Below are 21,392 nucleotides of genomic sequence, written 5' to 3'. Positions count from 1 at the left end.
AGAACAAACTCAAAATGGATTAAAGACTTAAATATAAGACCTGAGACCATAAAACTCATAGAAGAAAGTATAGGGTCTAAATTTGCAGACATTACCCTGAGCAATATTTATTTATTTATTTATTTATTTATTTATTTATTTATTTATTATTATTTCAAGAAGTTTAGATACATTTCCTTAGTGTGAGACACAAAGCATATATTCATTTATAAGCAATTAGATTTTCTTAGAAAACATATACAGGACTAAAAAATGTGACTCAGAATGGATTTATTATAGGGGATACAATATTACCAATTGCATGTATTGAGTGTGAATAAGAAATGAACGAGAGATGGTCTGTGAGTTCCTCAGACTTCGTAACACTGTGAGATAGTGTACAATTACTAAGTCCGTACAGTAAAACCTTAAGCAGGCCTGAGAGTCAGATTGCTGGAATTTGAATCTAGAGTATATCACTCACCAATTCTGTGATTTAGGGCAAATAATTTAACCTTTTATGTGTCTATTTCCTCATCTATCCAAAGAGGGTAATAGTAGTACCTAAGCAATATGATTGCTGTGAAGATTTCATGAACTACTCCATGTAAAAGTATTTAGAATATTTAATTGCTCAGTAAATGTTAGCTTTTAGATCTGTTTTTATTATCTGTATTTGTTCTCTTCATTCAACTAAACTCATCATGAATAGATGGAACACCTACTTGTAAGAGCCACTGTGCAACATTGAAACAAACAAACAAAAGACAGAGTGTTTCTGTCCGGCAGGGTATTCAGGTATCCATTGGATCTATGACACCATTCTGATTGCAAACTTGGTAGAATTAAAATATCGGCTTCCTTTCCCTTAGGCAGAGAAAAATGTCACTAGAAGCATTACTAAGTCAATAGATGGTAACTGTGTTGCATGTGAACAGTGTTTGTGTTTAAAGGAAATGTTCATAATTAGTCACTAATACTGATGAATAAGTTAAGGCTGTGGCTTCTCAGTATTTTCTTGAAAATTGATGTGACCATTTGCTTTGTGCTCAGGGATTATGTGTAAGTGCCATTGAACTACTCTTTGTAGCTCATTACATGTGCAAGTGCATACACATAGTCAACTAAAAAATATATATGTTTAATTTTTTCTGGTAGGCAAAGTCTCAGGATATACCATGGATAAACCTGACCAGCATTAATTACTAGGGCATTGTAATGTCAATATTCAATTTGCCAAAGTTAAGACCCTTCTCAGGAGTGAAATAGCTATGATTTATCTCTCTAAATTAAAAAGGTTCAATGGTATTAACTCATATGCATAATTCATTTAAATTAAATGCATATTTTTGAGTAGCTTCTTAATGGCTATCCAATGCCTCATTAATCTTAAGTGTAACAATCTGAGATCCTTTGGGAGGTCATGTGATAACTCAAAATTCACAAATATAGTGTGCATTGCCCAAGAAGAATGCCTATGGGGCAATCTATACAGATTGAGTATATGCCAGCCATGAGATTCATTTCTGATATATCAAATGCAGGCAAATATTAAAGAGATAAAAGAAATGGATTAAATAAACTGGTTTTTATATCATCATCATCTTCAAAATAAGTTCCCAGTAACACTGGGATACTCATGATATCTGAATTTACCTTTTATGAAGAGAGTTCATGGGAGTTTGAGATATACCAGATTAACCCAAATCAAAGTAGGTTTCTTTCATGAAATAGGGGTTCCCTGCACTCATTAGACTCTGAGCTTACAAAAGCAGAAGTTTTAGTCTGTTTTGTTTTTTCTGTGCCACTAGAATTTAGAAAATTACCCAACAGATAGTCATTCAGTAAAAACTCCATGACTGAGTTAATGATCTCTGAGTACAGTCGAGTACACTGTGACTGTCCAGAAGCAGATATATCAGTATTGGCCCGCTTGATTTCAACATCCTTTTTTACATCTTTTGATACAGTAGTGTTTCAAGGGAGGTAATTTGGGTAACACTCCCCTCTAGTCCATAGTTATGTCTTCCACAATAATCTCTGGTGAAATCCTTGCCAATTACGTGCCATCAGACTAAAGAATATGATAAAGGACTGCACAAACCCAAACCCACCACCATTACTAAGGAAGAATAGTGCCCCATCAGAATAAAACAGAATTCTTACACTTATGAACTCTCAAAAACAGATGAATTAATCATTAACATCTAAGAACTATACCTTGCATGTGCCTTTAAAAATGTTTGTAGTACCTATAAGATATAAAGCCACAATATACAGTCTCTCATTATTTTAGCATAGCTTCTTTTTATATTCTAGTTTCCTTACAAAGAAGATGATTCTGAAAGAAGAAAAATATGTCTCTGAAGTTTCTCTGGTACATCAGTTAATGTGAGGGAAAGGATGAGAGTGAAATAGAACACACATAAATATGCGTTTCCAAGGGAGGCTGCAGTAGCTCCTGAGAAAGCCAGGCATGTTGCTTTTATGCTGACTATAAAAATGCCTCTTGTGAAGTTTGAGATATGCACGAGGCACTCGGCTTTTTGAAGTACTTTTATTTCATTAATTAGGCAATGCTCACATCAACTTAGTGAGCTGAAGCAGAAGCGTGGTCCCCATTTAACAGATAATGAAATTGTGACACCATGAAGTAGGAGCAATTTGTTCAAGGTCTTGTGAATAGTAAATTGCAAAGACATGATAAAAAATTGTGGTCTCTAAATATGTACACTTGTATGGCTATGAATAAAGCAGAGAAGAGGGTTATGGTAGAGAGGGACAGTCTAGAATAGGGAAGTAGAGATTGATATAGACACTTGATGACATATCACAATCTTTGTCAATTTTGAGGGCAGTTCTACAGAGAAACATGTTGAAAATAGGATCTTGTAGCTAACCACACACAAAGAACACAACGATGAGATTCAGAGAGATGTTTTTCTAAATGAAACTACTCAAGTGACCATTTAAGGCAAATTGGCCTTCAGCTTATTTAAATATACTAAAAATAAGCAATACTTATACAATTCTTACAATGTGCCGGCACAATTCTTATTGATTTGCACACATTGACTCATATAATTCAACAATCCTGTCACATTTTGTACAAGAGTGATGCAGAAAGAAATTAGGCAACTTGTTCAAGGTCACACAGTTGAAACTTAAACCCAGGCAGTTTGTTCTCAGATACCATACTCTTACTACTATACTCCTCAGTCTCTACAAGACTGAGCTACTCTCTCTTTTCATCATTTTGGATTAACAATTTAATTGAATTGGGTAATTTTAGGGGTTAGATTCAAGGAGTTGGAGGTTGACTCTCCTGAGATCTAGTGCTAGCCTTGGAACAGATTATCTGTATTATTTTGGACAAGTTAACTTCTCTGAGACAGTTTTCTCCTCTGCTTAACGGAAGTAATATTAGTATGTATAGATCTTCTAGAAGATTTAAATGAAAGAACAAATACAAACAATATTTAGTGATGTGCCTAACACTTAGTAAGGAGTCACTTGCTGGTAAAATATTGTTATTGCCTGAATTAATCAGTTGTTTTAATATCGCAAGTTTTCAGCCATCAAGAGAAGAATAGGTACAGTAGAAAAAAATTTATATAAGTACCTTTTAGCTGCCACCACTTGGTTGGGTATCATTAGTTATCTTTGCATACTGCTCAGAGATCTTGAAGTGACATTTTAGAGTGATCATGTAGGCAATAGTTTACTTAAAACTTGTCAGATCACTAAGATCCAAGGGCAGAGAAAATCTTGATGCAGCCATAAAGTGCAACGAAGATATTTTAAAAGCACATTTATTGATGTTAGAAACACTGGAATAAAAATATTAATCCTTCAAAAGGCATCTTCAATGAATTATGCCAAGTTTAAAAGAGGGTGAATTAAAGTGCTGAGACAGTGTGAAACAAAGTAAAACTTTGGTTAACTGTTTTGGGACTCTTTAAGGGGGAAAAAATGAAAATGTTCATTCATTTAAAAAATATGGAGGTATACTTTATATACAATAAAATAAACATATCTTAAGTGTTTAGTTTGATGAATTTTGACAGTTGTATATACCAGTGCAACCACCATACTGATATAGCACATTCCATCTCTACAGAGTCCCCAGTGTCCCTTTCAATTCAGCTCCCATCCTCTACCCTATCCTTGCTCTGCAGAGGGAGGCAGTCACTCACACTCAGGTTTGTCTTCAACCTCATTCAGAATGTATATTATGCATCTTTCACTCCCCACAATAGTTTCTGAGATTCACTAATTTTGTTACAGTATCACTGGGTCAGTTTTTTTAATTGCTGGGTATTATTACATTGTATTAATATATCCAATTAATATCTCTATTCTCTAGTCAATGGAAAAATTCCCCCTGCCCCCCCAGTTGTTGGCTATTACAATTAAGCTACTATGCACATTCTTGAACAAGTCTTGTGGGCATATATTTTCATTTCTCTTGATTAAATACCTAAGAGTAAAATTGATGAGTTATAGGGCAAATGAAGAGTTAACTTCATAGGAAATTGACAGTCTTCAATTTGTACCATTTTATGTTCCAAACAACAAAGTATAAGGGTTACCAATTTGTCTATTTCTCCCTTTATTCTTCAATTTTTGCTTCAAGAATTTGAGTTCCTGTATTTAAGTACACATACTTTTAGAATTTATGTCCTTTCAATGAACTGATCTTTTTATCATTATGAAGTGTTTTATTTTCTTTATGCCTGGTGATGCTGTATTTGCTCTTTTACATTCAATTTGTTTCTCTATAGCTAAATTGTTCTTGTTTTCTGCAGTGTGAATATATCTGTATGTGTGTGTATGTTGGCTTTTGAGATTTTTTTTTTTTTTAGAAGGAAGTGGAAAAGATGGGGAAATATTTATCCTGCTTTCAGATTCCTAAATCTGTGGTTTGGTGTCTGTCACTAATTTTAGAAAACAATTCTTGGTCATTGTTGCTTCAAATATTTTTTTCTGCTCTGTTTTATCTTTCTTCTCTTCCTGGTATTAAAATGATGTATATGTTACACCTATTGCTATTATCTCATAGTTCTTGAATGTTCTGTTTTTGTTTTTTTCTTTTTCATTCTTTTTTTTTTTTTTTTTGCACTTCAGTTTGACATTTCCTCTGATCCTAACTTCAAGTGCACTGATTCTTTCCTTGGCCATGTCCAGGAAATGAGTCCATCAAAGACTATTTCCATCTCTCTGCTTACATGACCTCTGTTCTTGCCTGTTACATATGCATACTTGAACCAACAACGGTCTTAAAATATTAATCATCGTTATTTTAAAATCCCTGTCTGATAATTCCAACATGTGTTTCTTATCTGACTGTGGTTATGATGAATGTTTCCTTTCTTCAATGTGTGTATTGTCTTTTGGCATAACATAATTATTTTGTTGAAAGCTAGGTGTGTTGCATTATGTAATAGGAACTGGGGTGAATAGGCCCCTACTGTGAGGGAGTTAGGCTGTGCTATACACACCAGGGGCTTCTAATTTCCCCAGTGTTGTTTTTTTCCCTTTTTATCTTAGGGCTCCCCTATGTGTTGCTGCTCAGAGAAAGTCTGTCTGGCAGCTCTTCAGCTGTAATGCACCAGAGCCCTCTTGGCTGGGGGAGCAGGAACATTTTAGAATCTTCTGAAAATCTGTTTTATATATGTACGTGAGTCTTGTAGTGGTTCGGTTTCTCAGGGGCATGACTTTCGCAAGTGTTCCTCAGGTGGCCTAGCTGTTGTTCTTCCGTCCCCTCCTCCCTCCTCCCTTTGTTTATGGAGGAGGCTGTCCATGTGTTTCACAATGGCTGCTCTTGCCCTTCCCCTCCCGAGCCGCCAGGGGGATCTCTTGGATTCTCACTGTGAGAACCTGGTGGAGTTTCTGGGGAGAAAAATTCAAGAAAGTGTGTCCCCTCCCGCCCAAGACTGCAGCCTCCAGGGAGTGTTTCACTCTCTAGCTAGTCAATAACCACACTCCAGCAATTAGTCACGGTTCCTATTAAGTGTTCCTGCCAGCTTATGGTTCCAGAAACTTCTGTTTCAGGTAAGCTGATTTCAGTGGTAGCTCTCTAAAATGCACCGTTTTCTCCAGGTTTCAGAGTGGGGGTTTGCTCTGCAATCTCAGATCTCTAATGGATCCAAGACAAGTCAATAATCTCAGTTTTTCCCAGCTTTTTCTCATTGTCTGGATGGAATTAGCTCTTTACATGTCAGAAGTGAAACCAAAAAGCCTGTAGTATTCTTTATATGCAGCATGTAGTTGGGCTTTTCTTCTCATCCAGTCTGACAATCTCTGCCTTTAGTTGGCGTGTGCAGTCCATTTGTATTTAATGTCATTATTAATATGCTTATATTTAAGTCTACTGTCTTGATATTTGTTTCATGTTTGACCCATCTGTTCTTTGTTTTTCTGTTTCTCCTTTCCTGACATCTATGATCTAAACACTTTTTAAAATATTTCATTTTATCTCCTCTATCAGCTTATTAGCTATACTTTTTTGTTTTATATTTTAGTGGTTATTATAATGTTTATAATATTTGTCTATAACATCACAAGCTAACTTTAAATAATATTATGTGACTTCATGACAAATGTATAAACCTTATAATATCATTCCATTTACTTTCTTGTCCCTTTTTGCTCCTTTCATATTTTATACTTCTTCCTGTGATAAACACCTCACAATGCATTGTGACTTTATCCTAAATGGTCAATAGTCTTTTACAATGTATATACGCGCTCTGACAATTAAGTCCGCGAACTTGTTGCAACACTATTGCTAACATTTTTTGCTATCAGAGGGATTATTCATTATGAATTTGCACCAACTGGACAAACAGTTAACCAAGTTTACTATTTGGAGGTGCTGAAAAGGCTGCATGAACTTTTTGCCAACAATTCATGGCTCTTGCATCACAACAATATACCAGCTCACACGGCATTGTCTGTGAGGGAGCTTTTAGCCAGTAAACAAATAACTATATTGGAACACCCTCCCTACTCACCTGATCTGGCCCCCAGTGACTTCTTTCTTTACCCGAAGATAAAGGAAATATGGAAAGGAAGACATTTTGATGACATTCAGGGCATCAAGGATAATACGACGACAGCTCTGATGGCCATTCCAAAAAAAAAGAGTTCCAAAATTGCTTTGAAGGGTAGACTAGGCACTGGTGTCGGTGCATAGATTCCCAAGGAGAGTACTTCGAAGGTGACTATAATGATATTCAGCAATGAGGTATGTAGCAATTTTTCTAGGATGAGTTCGCGAACTTAAGTGTCAGACCTCATATTTATGTAAAGGTGCTCCCAGCTTCTACAGCTGTTGCCTTAACCTTGGTCAAGGCACAGAGTGCCTCTTAGAGTTTCCTTTCAGCGTTCTTGTCCTGACTCCATTATTCAGTCAGGTGCTGTTCTGTCTTAGCCGAAGGCCCACGTGCTTCAGGGAGGAATTCCCAGTTAGTTTGACCTTGAACCCAGCCTTTGGTCTATTATTCCTGAACTTGCTGTATGTCTCTGTGAAAAGAGTTGACAGGCAAATATAAATTGCTGTGTGGTTGGTGTTCTTTGGAATTCTAATTTACCATAATTCTAATTTACCATGTCAGCCCACATGTGGCCATGAGAAGCTTGATATTTGTCTTGTCTTCACTCCTCAATGTATGGCAGGGTCTTCTTTCTCCTTCAGCTTCATCAGCGATGAAAACAGTGATGACATCTTCTGTTATACTAATGGCTCCACCCATTCTAGATATTAGCTCACTTTGATTTCTTAGCATTCTTAGCTCTCTGAATTTATTTTTTAAATGTTGTTTGGTAACTTGTTTAGCTTATTTTTTTTTATGGTTGGACCAACATTATTACATTTTAAATCCTAACTAGAAGTGCAAGTCCTCTTAGAGTTTAAAACATCTTTCTCTTTGGCAGGTATCGTCAGACAATTTGTAGATAATTTCTTTCATATGCAAACAAAGCATTTCTACATCTAGGCTTCTTTTCATACATATTTATGCAGAATAACTGTGTTTAGGGCATGGATGAAGAATTCAGGGCTACAGAAAGACCTTTTAACTCAAAGCTACTTCTGGGGTACCATCCAGGGTTCATCACAGGTTGTGCAAGTTGTTCTGCTTGACTAAATCTAGCATATTGCTTCTTTTTTTTTTTTCTTTACTGTGTCAGTCATGGATCCTATGGTTTCTGGTGTCACCAGCCTCAAGGAAAATTATATGAACAGTAGTGTGTGAGCAGTAAGGGAGATACGAAAACATGCGTTTCTGCAGAGATGTGAACAGGAATAAAGGTCAGAACAATATTTGCTTAGTGATCTGTTTAGAATTTCTAAATGTCTGGCTCCTTCTGTGGTGTCTACCACCCAGGGGGAGGTTATAGAAAATGACAGCCCCTAATAATGAACAGTCCCCACTCTTAAAAATGCACAGCATGACTATGACCACTCAACTCAGTCCTGGAACTCCTCAGTGGATAATGATCTTTTATTCGGATGCTGCTTTCAATTTCTTTCTCCTCAAGTGTCTGTATTTGCTAGTGCTTAGGAGCTCTCTCCACCCCCATCCTGCCAAAAAAGTGTGTGTGTGAGTGTATATTTTTGAAAGGGGATGTCTTTTTTAAAAATAAATTTTATTTTTAAAAGTTTCAGGTTTATATACAAATTTTGAATAAGTATAGCGTTTCCATATACCCTAAAACCAGTTACTCCTGCTACTAACATCTTATATTAATTAGTATGATGTTTATTAGAATGAGAAGAGTTGAATGAAGTCCATACTTTATTCAGATTTCCTTAGTTTTTACCTAATGTAAAAATCTTGTTCTAGGATTTCCATCTAGATAACACATTACATTTAGTAGGCATGCCTCCTTACAGTTCCTCTTGGATGTGACAGTTTCTTAGACTTTCCTTTTTTTGATGACTTTGACAGTTTTGAGTATTGGACAGGTATTTCTATTGAAATTTGTCTGATTTTTTTCCTCCATGATTAGACTGAGGTTGTAGGTTTTGGGGAGAAATACCACAGAGGAAAAGTGCCCTTCTAACTTCATCTTATTAAGGACACATACTATCAACTGGACTTATCATGAATGATGTTGACACTGATCAACTGGACGAGGTACTGTTAGGTTTCTCCACTATAAAATCACTCTCCCTTTCCCCCCCTTTGCATTCTGTACTCTTGAAGGAAGTCAGTATCTGTAGCCCATATTTAAAGTGTTGGAAGTTATGCTTCTCCTCTTGAAATTTGTCCTTTATCCCTCATTTGTTTATTTATTCAATCATTTATTTGTATCAGTATGGGCTCATAGGTATTTATTGAAACTTTAAGTTATAATCCAATACTTTTCTATGTATTTTTTTGCTCAAATTGTTCTATCTTTGGAAGTTTTTGGAAGTTTAGGAAGTTATCATTGGACGTTTTTTCACTTGTCTCCTGTGTTCCTTTGACTTACTTCCATCACCATGCTTTTTTCTTTTTTGGCAGTTCCTTACATTCTGGTATTGCAAGATGCTCAAGCTTCATCTTGTATATTTCCTGCCCCATTCCTAGTCAGCCATTTTGCCAAGAATTCCTGATTTCTTTTAGTGAAAACTGGTCTTAGAAACCAAGAAACCAAGGTCTAGGTGCACTGTTCATTGCTACTTGTTTGTGTCATGTTTCCTAGGTCCTATCAACTGACAGAACAAGGAAATAATATGTATGTGCTACACACATATCTTTATGTATTTTAATATGTAACCTTTTTATTTTTATTAAGCTAAATATGAGTTCATATTGACATCTCCAATGCTAATCTATTACCACATGAACCATTCCTGGCTCTCCCTATTGCTTATCTATAAACTTCACTCCAACAGTGAGGAAACTGGGTACCGTCATTCACCATCCTTTAACTTGGTTGTTCAATTTCAGTATACATGCATAGCAGTGTTAGAATTGTTAACTCATATCACACATGGGTTACAGATATATCATATAGTGGGCCATAAAACACATCTCAGTACATTTCAAAAGATTGAAACATACAAGTTTGTTTGTTTTCTGCCTGCAATGGTATTAAATAGAAATCAATAGCAATATCAAGAAAATCCAAAAGTATTCAGAAGTTAAGCAGCTCTGGATACCTCTTAGGTCAAAGAAGAAATCACACAGGAAATTAGAAATTCATCTTCATTCCTAGTTTGCTGCAAACTGTTATGAATTTATGTTTGATTTCATCAAATATTTTTCTGCATCAATTAATATCAAAATATGATTTTTCTCTTTTAGTCTGTTGATGTGCTAGATTGCAGTGATTTTTAAATTTGAACCAGGCATAAATACCCAAAATAAATCTGACTTAATTGTGACATTTAATTCTTTTTACAGATTGTTGGATACTATGACAATATTTTATTGAGGATTTTTATATCTATGTTCAAAAGAGATAATGATATATAATTTTCCTTTTTTGTTAAACCTTTATCTAGTTCTAGTATTAGGTAATGCTGGTGTCATAAAACAAGGAATTGTTTCTTCTAATTTTCTGAAAAATTGTGATGAATTGGTAGGTATTTATTTCTTAACAATTCCCTGGCAGGATTTTCATCCTTTTTAATTATCATGGGATCTAGGTGTTTCTTAGCTTTTGTTTTGTTTTCCCCTCTTTTAGGTGAGGCTGCAAGGCTGGAGGGGTCCGAGTCTGGGAAATGTCTTTCCTCCAGGTGGGTAAGGCCCTGATGAAGTTTTTTCCTCTGGAGAGTAAGTTATTGATTTGGAGAATGCTCTGGTTATGTGTCACAATGATGGCTCTTCCCTTTCCCCTTCCCCCGCAGCCATGAGGGATCGCTCCTTGCTCTTCCCTTTGAGAACCTAATGTAGAATATAGTTCCTTCAAGTAAGACCCAGGAAAGTATGTGGATCCGCCCCAAGGCTGTCCACACAAGCGTTTTCACTCTCATGCTAGTCCATAATCATCCTGCAGAAGTTCATCAAAATTATCATTTTTGTGTTCCTACCAGTTGATGTTTTCAGTTGTTTTTTATTTAGGTAAGCAGATCTACATGCAACTATCTGTGTTTGCCTAATTTGGGGGTGGTAGTTTGCCCTGTGAACCCAATTATCTCATAATTTAAAAAAAAACCTGTTGATTTTTAGATTAATTTTTTTCTAGTTACAAAGAGGGAGTGACTATTTCCAAGCTCTTTATGTGTTTGAGCTAAAACTAGAAGTTAGTATATATGTAGAGCCCGATTTTTGCAGTTTTCTCTGCTATGGAGTGAGGTTTTAAATAGTCTAAATTAGGAAAAAGATACAAAGATTAGAAAGAGTGGTCTACACGGCAAAGAAATTATGGGGTCTGAGCAAGCCTTTTTGTACTGTTTCAATAGAGATTCATAGCTACTGGCTTTCTTTCAATAGTTCTGTGTCTACATTGAATTTATACATATTCTAACTATAGTACTGAAAAAAATTCTCAATAAATATCATAAACCCAGAATTAAGTCAACACCAATCATAAAATATACTTAAACGCATAACTTAGATGTCCACATCATCTACCTCACAAAAATAAACATCCTGTGATGTTTTCTTTATACTTATTTTAATTTCATGACTTTGAGAACATAAAATAAAGGTTTTATTACTCAAAGTGATCTAATCAGCGAACAGAAAGGAAAATGAATAAACTGGCTGATTCAAAACTTGGCCTAGTTCTCCTTGCCTTAAGCAGTCCCTGCTCCAATAACACCAGATACTATAAAGGGACTCATACGAATAAAACGCTTGCACTTTCTTCATAGCCCATTGTGTAATGATGGGAACCTTCATTTACACGGATGCAGAGGCAGTTTGGAGATTTCCAGAACAGAGTTAGAAAGATCTTGGAAATCTGAACATGCAGCTAAAATGCTATGTGGTTCTCTTCAGGACAGCAGATAGAGTGATGCTGTGCCCCTATTCAAATCCTCATTAGCACTAGTAATATGTGTATGGGTGTGTGAGTGTGTATGAGGGGTCAAGCTCTTCAAGAATGAAGCTTCTATGTTAAAAACTCAGTGAAGCAAGACATAAACAGAGAGGTAATCAAGGAGTTACTTAATGAATTTATACCTAATTTAAGAATTTATGTTGGTCACACAAATTTACTTGTATGTTGAATCTGAAGACTGGTACAGATCAAATCTGAAAAATGTATTCACATAAATTTTCAGTTTAGCTTTTAGGAAATAAAACTCTAACCCTCTATAAAGTCATATTCTAAAAATAAATTAAAATATGTTAAACACCTAGATATAGAGTGTAAGAACACTCTATGATTATGTGTTATATGTATACTTTTGTACATATGAATTTATTTAACAGTTTAGTAATTGAAATTTCCATTTGCTGGCTCTTATTATACAAGTGAGCCTAAATATGCCTAATGTGAAGTATGTCCTATATTCAAAGAATAGAAGGAAATATCAAGCTTAAGTAAATGGATTTTACAAGCTTAGATGGGAAACTTCTTGAGCAATAGTGAAAAAGTTTTATGGGAGAGATTTATCGAGCTATCTCTTGACATTCATTTATTTAATCTATGAGCATCAGTCAAAATTAAAAGAAACATTACTTTAAATGGTAAAATGAGAAAAAGGGGTTGAGATTTTATAAGATACATAATTAAAGGGTTAGAAATGGCTTCTAAGAAGAGTCAAATTAATCTCAGTGTGAAGGCTGAGGTGGCAGTTTTTAAAAAGTACTGATAGTACAGGCATACATAGAATTAAAATAGAAAGTAAAGATAACTTCAAAAATAATTATTTTTAACATTCTAAATATGTGAAAATATTGTAAAATGTAGGAGAGAATTTTTACAATATATAAGTTCTGGGGAATTAAAAAAAGAAAGATGACTTACATTGCAAAAGAGTTTTCCTTTACTGCCTTGGGTTATTAACCCTAGATCACCTTAACATATATTTGTTGGAGAAATATATTTTAAACAAAGGTTCTTCACTTTATGTGCCATACGTGTCAGTCCAATTTTTAAAAAATAGCATAGTAAGCGTAGCCTCAATTGCTAAGTCTTCCCACCCATTTCTGTATCTTTGAGCCTGATCTTAGTGCCTTTATGAAGTATTATACATTGAACGCAGAGCTTCAAAAATACAGAGCTGCTCAGTGAAACTCACAGTAGCTTGCTCAAGTCAAAATGAAATGCCAAAAGGAATCTATTTTGTAAAATTCAAGGCTATTTATCAATTTCAGACAAAAGTATAGTATATTTTCTAAATTTTTTTTGGTGATGGGGGATCCTAACTTCTATTTTTCATTCAATATTTATTTACTGGTTGGAATGATAAATGAGGGTGCTATTGGAGGGTGATGTTGAGGGGAAATGAGGTACACTGAAGAGAATGATGAATGCTATGTAACTTGGCCAAATAAAATCTATGATTCCACACAGATGGTCACTTTCTTTTACTTTTGTTTTGCTGCCATGCATGAATGGAGCACTCTGATTAATTCCACGTTATTTTCCATGTTGTAACATCAAAGGGTGAATCACAGAAAAATTGCCTATTGAAAGCAGAAGAATAAAACTTTTATCACGATTATTTTTTAGAACCTTAAAAGTAGATGAAGACAAGGATGACAGGTGTTAAAATCAATGCCACTGATTGGTTCTAACCTTCTCCCAACCTTCCCACACAATGCAGGGCTCTTTGAGAAAGAAACTAGAAAAGATTCTTTATAAAGTCTACAAAATGTACTTGTATAAATATCCCTTCCAAAGTAACAAAAGAAAACAGAATTGATGATACCTAATCTTTTAAACTTTAAAATCCCCAAGAGTTTATTTACTGACAACAGAAAGCCTGGACATTACATATTTTTGTAAATTCTTCTATCCTGTAAAAAATGAAATGCTTCATTTTTCTGGAACTAAATAAACTTGATTCAGAAAGTTTAATTTGAATTTTGATGCTTTATATTGATATAATTCCTATGATATTAATTTCTAAGTCTAAGATCTGTTAATAGTTGTTTTTAGAACAATGATTTCAATAGCAGTCTTGTAAGCGAATTGTGTTATCACTCATTAATGGCTTTATTTCTAAGGATGTGATGATGGTTTTCTCTCTGATCTGGGTCCTTCACTAATCATCTGGTCTGAAACAGTGACTGAACCTGCAAATATATATATATATATATATATATATATATATATATATATATATATATTCCAATATATATGGAATATTTGTATTCCATATATATGTATATATGTATGAATACATATATATATGTATTCCAATGTAACATCTAAATGTTTTTCTTTAGCAGCTTCAATACTATTAGCGTTTTGATAGTTTCTGTGTCAGCAAACATTTATTGAATCTCAGTTTTGTGCAATCATTGTTTCTAGTGCTTACTGTTTCGATAAAGATGAACATAACATGTCTCCTGCCTACAAGTATTTTGGGATTCTGTAGGCAAAACTGATCTATAGTATTATTAGACAGTGAAGAGTACCAGTGTTTGTGTGCAGATTAAATTTCTCAATATGGAGAGTAGCATAAGGGTGATTTATTTATGTATTTGTTCATATTTTATTTAAAATCATTATCTAGAAATTTTTTAATCCTCATAAAAGTTGCAAATATTTTATTATGAACACCTGTGTATCTTACTTAGATGCACCAAATGTAAAAAATTGCCCACTTTGTTTTCATTATTTCTTGTCTTTCTGGCCGCTCATCTGCCCCTTCTGAAACATTTAAGAATAAGTTGTAGAGAGATAAAATAATTCACACAAATAATTCAGTATTTAGCTTCTAAAAACATAAGCATTTTCCTCATGACCACAATGCAATGATCACATTCATAGAATTTAACATTGATATAAAATTATCTAGCATGCATGCAGTCCATATTCAAATACCGTATCTCCAACTGCCTGAATGCTGTCCTTTTTAGCTATTTTTTTTTAAATTCAAGGTCTAATCAGCAATCACACATTGCATTTCACTGTCACCTTTCTTTAATTTCCTTTAGTCCAGAATAGTACATCAGCCTTCTATTTGTCTGAATGGCATTCACATTTTTGTGGAGCTCAGGCTAGCTGTTTTGCTAAATGACGCTCAATTTTGGGTTTTTCTGATTGTCTCCTTATAATTAGATTCAGGTTAAACATTTGGAAAAAGAAACATTTCTTAGGGGAGTGTTGTTATTAGGAGTGTGATGCACTAGTGAAATGCCATGTGAGTTGTGAGGTGCTTGGTGGCGGTAAATGCACGAGCTTTGGGAGATGGGAGAGGCAGGAGACTGAGGGGCCATGTTTGAGTCAATGCATAGTATGACACACATTACTGTGTAATTTGGGCATATGAGTGTTTGGATATAAAGAGTAGCTTAATGGAGGAACAACATTGAAACCAATATTAAAGTTGCTAAATCGTTGAAATCCACACAAACCAAAGTGACAAGTGTAATGCAAACTTTATAATCTTCCGAGCTGGCCTTTAGTTTTTCTAACTAAACCCATTAAGATGGGCTGGACTCCATCCACCACTGACATCTTAACTCTGGTGTTTTGATAATTACAGATACAGGAGTGAATTGAGATCGTGAAACACAAATGTTTGTTTCCCCTTCCTGCTCCTAACTTCTGGAAATTGTAGCTAATATTTACATATTTAATGGTTCAAACTCAGAACAATCCTGGAAAAGGAAAAGCTAGAGGGTGGATGGGAGGTGTTGCTGGTGTGTGTATTTGTTGACCATAAATTACAAATAATGTTTTAAAATGAAAGCTGCTACTTTAGCATTGCTCATGTTAAAAACAATAATACTAACACAACTGAAACCAAAAGCTCTTTGAACTTACAACTCTCTTCGCTTAGTCTTTGGTATGATATTCAGATGTTCATAATACAATTTTTGCAACTTTTATGAAGATTAGAAAATTTCTTACCAATGACTCAATAAAATATGAATAATACATAAACTATTCTTATGCTACTGCCCATATTTAGAAATTTTCCCTGCACACACATGCTGATGATATTCACTATCTAATTATACCATAGTTGTTTTGCCCGAAGAATTCCAAAATCCTTGCAAGAATCCTCACTAGCATAGCTCCTCAGATTAGTTGTCCACAATTGCTGTCTTCACTTTATTGTCTAGTCACCCTCCCCAGTCTTTTATCTTCAGTATTTCTCTAAAACTGTTTTGCTCAAGATATTCAGCGACCATCATCAAATGACCAATGGTCACTACCTTGTCTTCATTTTACCCAGTTTCTCAGCAACATTTGGTATTTCCTCCTTCTTTAAACAACTCTTTCCTTGACTGTTGTGACACTATGTTTTACAATATTACTCTTTCCTCCTGTGCCACTCGCTCTTACTCTTTATTTTGGCACCTTCCTTTCTGCTATGGAGTGTGTCTATTTTCTTCTTCTACTACAGCTATTGTTCTACTTCAAGCCACCATCACATCAGTATTGGATTCTATGATAGCCTCTTAACGCCAATGTAATCTTTCAGTACCTTCATTAAATCTCTCCAAAACAGCTCATCAAATATAAAATAAATCCAACCTCCATTGAGAGAAATAAAATAGAGAATTATACTTGCTAAACTTGTTGGTATGTGACATAGCTGGGATTTGAACTTAGATTTTCTGTTGTCAGTCCTATGGTTTTATTTTTTAGTTGCAATGTAGCTGCTTCTTTCATGGTTAATTTCTTACTTACTGTTTTCACCTAGGATGTCTCTTAATAATGCCATTAGTAAAAATATGTAGTCAGCTTTTGATTTGTTTTTCTGTTTCATTAATTTTGTTTCTATTCCTAATGAATTTTGGCTAACTTTTCAGTCACAATGTCTTGTTAAATGGAATTGATCGTATAATGGAATAAATATACTTGACATATTATTGAAACATTATTTTAGAGAGTACATTGAAAAGAATAATGTATTTCTTGAATAATGTACTGAGGCATACTATAAGAATATAAAAAAGTGAAAATTAAGTCTTTGCTTAAAAATTGCATTATGTATTTGACAACTTGGCAATAAATTATCTCAAAATATGCATATTTGAGGAATAAAATAATGAATGTTGAAAGTATAATACTTTGAAGAACAGGTATAAGATGATATCTGTAGATACAAAAGCGGTGATTAACAGAATTTTATTCAAAGCTAACAAATCAAGGACTTTTAAAGTGGAGCCATATATGTTAGAATTTTATGCTACCAAATATGTGGTGATTTTCATTCCTCAGTTTAAATGAAAGATTCCCTTCACTTGAACCATGAAGACTGCAGTAACAAATGTAACCTACACACCGGCTGAATATGTCTATACTAAGTATCACTTAACACCATACTATAGGTAACCTGGTAATACAGGTGTAGGGCAAAAGTGTGGACTTTTAATTGTCAGACCTGAGTTAATTTTGAAAACCACTTCCATCTTTCAAGTTCACTGATTCTGAAATAGTTTTTTAACTTCACTGGGCTTGTTTTCATTCATAAAATGGGGATCATAATACCATTGAGATAATTCCTGTGAGAATTAATTAAATAATGACAGTAGCATGCACTGTGCTTGGGATAGTTAAGCGTTCTATCAAAGAAAACCAAATTAGTCCTCCTTGCCCAGCAACTGCACTGCATCACCATAAACTAAAGTGGACTTTCTGATTAGGAAAGCATTTAATTTAAAGGTTAGAAGAGGTTTTCATATAATATCTATCTATTATCAATCTATTTATCTAATCATCTATCATCATCACCATCATCTAACTCTCTATATCTCTGTCACTGTATCATTTATCTATTCAATTTCTTGTAATAATGGAAACTTCCTTCAAATAAAATTTGAACTGGAATGTTAGTATGTAAAACAATGTAAATACTCTGATTGACAACAGTTTTTTTGTTTGTTTGTTTGTTTTTTTTAAGAAGCAGCTTCACAGGCCTGCACAGCCCTGTGAGGCACAGATTGAAACCCACTGGGCTGAAGATGCTTGATGAGTCTTACATCCATCCCAACACAACAAAATTCTGCAACCTTAGTTTCTCAGACTTCATCTGCTTGTACACACAACTGACACCACATTATCAACAATGGTGTAAATTTTATTGGCTCAGTCATTCAACTTTTTTAATGAAAGATCTTGATACACCCTCCTAATGAAGCTCTATGCATATCCAGGAATAAATCACATTTGAAAATGGTGTGGGTATTCTATTTTTCAAAATAAGAAATCATATTTACATCTACATACAGTTAACAATACTGTATTACATATTTGAAAGTTGCTAAGAGAGTAGATCTTTAAAGTTCTTATCAGAATAAAAAAAAGGAACTATGTGATGTGAGGTGATGGATTTTAACTAAACTTTTTATAGTAATCATTTTGCAATGTATGCATATATTAAATTATTATGTTGTATACCTTAAACTATAATAGTACAGTGCTATATGTCAATTATATGTCAATAAAACTGGAAAGAAAACAATAAATCAGTACAGTTTTATTCCAGATAACACCCTAGTATTTTCTAGCTGCCTTGCATTCTGCATCTGTGTTTTTAAATATATATCTATATATATTTATATATAGATATATATTTAATTGAGGTATAATTGACACATAACATTATACTAGTTTCAGGTGTATAACATAACGATTTGATATTTGTATACAATGTGAATTGATCACCACAATAAGTCTAATTAACATTCATCACCTTACAGTTACAAAAATTTTTTCCTTATTATGAAAAATTTTAAGATTTACTCTCTTAGCAACTTTTAAACATGCAAATACACTATTATTAACTATAGTTACCATGCTGTACATTACATCCCTATGACTCATTTATTTTATAAATAGAAGTTTGTACCATTTGAACCCCTTCACCCACTTTTCTCACTCCCACCTCTCACCACTGGCAGAAACCAATCTGTTCTCTGTATCTATGAGCTTGATTTTCTTTTTCATTTTTGCTTTTTTAGATTTCATATATAAGTGAGATCACATGATATTTGTCTTTCCCTGTTTGACTTATTTCACTTAGCATAATGACCTCGAAATCCATCTAGTTTATTACAAATGGCAAGATTTCATTCTGTTTTATGGCTGAATAATATTCCATTGTCTATATATGCAGAGCATAATTTCTTTATCCGTTTATCCATAGATGCACACTTAGGTCGCTTCCATATTTTGGCTACTGTAAATAATGCTGCAGTGAATTTAGGGGTGCATATTTAATTTTAAATTAGAATTGCTGGGTTATATGGTAGTTCTTCAAATAAATATCCAGAAATAGAGTTGCTAGAGTATACGTAGTTCTATTTATAATTTTTTGAGGTGCCTCCATACTGTTTTTCATAGAAGCTGCACCAATTTACATTCCCACCAACAGTGCACAAGCGTTCCCTTTTCTTCACATCCTCACCAACACTTGTTATCTCTTGTCTTTTTGATAATAACCATTCAAACAAGTGTGAGGTGGTATCTCATTGTGGCTTTGATTTACATTTCTCTTATGATTAATGATGTTGAGCATCTTTTCATGTGTGTGTTGGGTACCTGTATGTCTTCTTTGGAAAAATGTCTATTCAGATCTTCTGCCCATTTTTTAATCAGATTGTTTGTTTGCTTGTTTGTTTGGCTTCTGAGTTGTATGAGTGTGTAAATATATATATATATATATATATATATATATATATATATATATATATATATTCTCTCTCTCTCTCTATATATATATATATATACACACACACACACACACACATTAATATATAATATTAACCCTGTATCAGATGTATGATTTGCAAATATTTTCTTCCCTTCAGTAGGTTGACTTTTCATTTTGTGGATATTTTCTTTGCCATGCAGAAGCTTTTTAGTTTGATGCAGTCATACTTGTTTATATTTGCTTTCATTGGTTTTGTTTTTGCTGTCAGATTAAAAAGAAATCATTGCCAAGACCTATGTCAAACAGCTTATTCTGTATGGTTTTTTTTCTAGTAGTTTTATGATTCAGGTCTTACATTCAATTTTTAATCCATTTTGAGTTAATTTTTGTACATGGCATAAGCGCATCTATTTAAACCCTAAAACTAACAGATATATGATACATAAATTATTAGACCACCAAAACTAACTTGCTGAAATATTTCATTTTGTCCTGTAAAACTGATGCTTAGCATACAGTCTGTTCTCCTGTGCCCTGTTCAGTAACTCCAGTTTGCTTTTCTCTTTAGTCTCTTGGTAGCAGTTTGTTGGGTAATTTTAGTTGGAGGTTTGCAAGGGGAAAAGAAAGTGCTCTTTTTCAGTGTTTTGGTTCCTATAATCAGATGTTGCCTAACTCAGCTTATTTCCATTTTCTGTTAACTTTATTATTATTCCAGGTAACTGAAAGAAAATATAATGGATGGGCATCTTTAAGACCAGCTCAGAAAATATCTTGTCAGTAATGATTTCTTGTCAAGATGTCTTCGATTGCACTTTTGTTGAAAGAAGACGTGTAAGTAGTTAAAGAATGTTGATAAAACTGAACCATTTGGTTATGGAATTGTGTGTGGTGTTAGGAGGGTTCTGTTTGTGAAATGCATGTATTAAAAATAATAAAATTTCAGACCTCTTTCCGCCTACTGCTACCGCAACCAGAGGAGCTGTCACCATGTCCACGCATCTGCAATGGATGGTCGTGGGCAACTGCTCCTGATTCCTGATCAAAAAGAACAAGCAGACATACAGCACTGAGCCCAATAATCTGAAGGCCCGCAGCTCCTTCCGCTACAATGGGCTGATTCACCTCAAGACGGTGGGCGTGGAGCCAGCGGCCACCTGCAAAGGTGTGGTGGTTGTCATGAAGCGGAGATCCGGCCAGTGAAAGCCAGCCACGTTCTACGTGAGGACCACCATCAACAAGAACGCCCGAGCCACCCTCAGCAGCATCCAGCACATGATCCGCAAGAACAAGTACCGACCGGACTTGCGCACGGCTGCCATCCACAGAGCCAGCACCATCCTGCAAGGCCAGAAGCCTGTGACGCCGAAGAGGAAGAGGGCTCGCCCACCAAGATCTTCTGAGCACCTCCCCGCCAAAGCAATAAAGTATAAAGCATCAGCCAACTTTCTCCAAAAATAAAATAAAATAAAATTTCAGAAACTAACATTGTAAAAAAAAAACAAATGGAAGAGGCGTTTATGGCTTCGGGGAGAGGGGAAGGATAATGCCAGAACAAAGATGTCCTTGCGCTGGCAAAACTCAAGTTTTTAAGTCCCATGAAGGGCAAGTTAGATGTTGTTGAGAAAGAAAAGATTTTTCTCAGAAATCTCAAAACTAAGTTTTAGTATCAATAGCTAGTCTTAAATAC

General features: G+C 34.6%; 1 pseudogene; it reads left to right on the top strand.

Moving 5' to 3' along the window:
- Nucleotides 1–5,955: 5,955 nt before the first annotated feature.
- On the top strand, nucleotides 5,956–21,060 carry LOC109387686 (60S ribosomal protein L28 pseudogene; annotated as a pseudogene).
- Nucleotides 21,061–21,392: the final 332 nt, after the last annotated feature.

Source organism: Hipposideros armiger, unplaced genomic scaffold, assembly GCF_001890085.2.
Source record: "Hipposideros armiger isolate ML-2016 unplaced genomic scaffold, ASM189008v1 scaffold_166, whole genome shotgun sequence".
In the NCBI taxonomy this organism is placed as follows: Eukaryota; Metazoa; Chordata; class Mammalia; order Chiroptera; family Hipposideridae; genus Hipposideros; species Hipposideros armiger.
The sequence above is the reverse complement of the archived record's forward strand: the minus strand, read 5'-3'. Positions and strand labels throughout refer to the sequence as shown.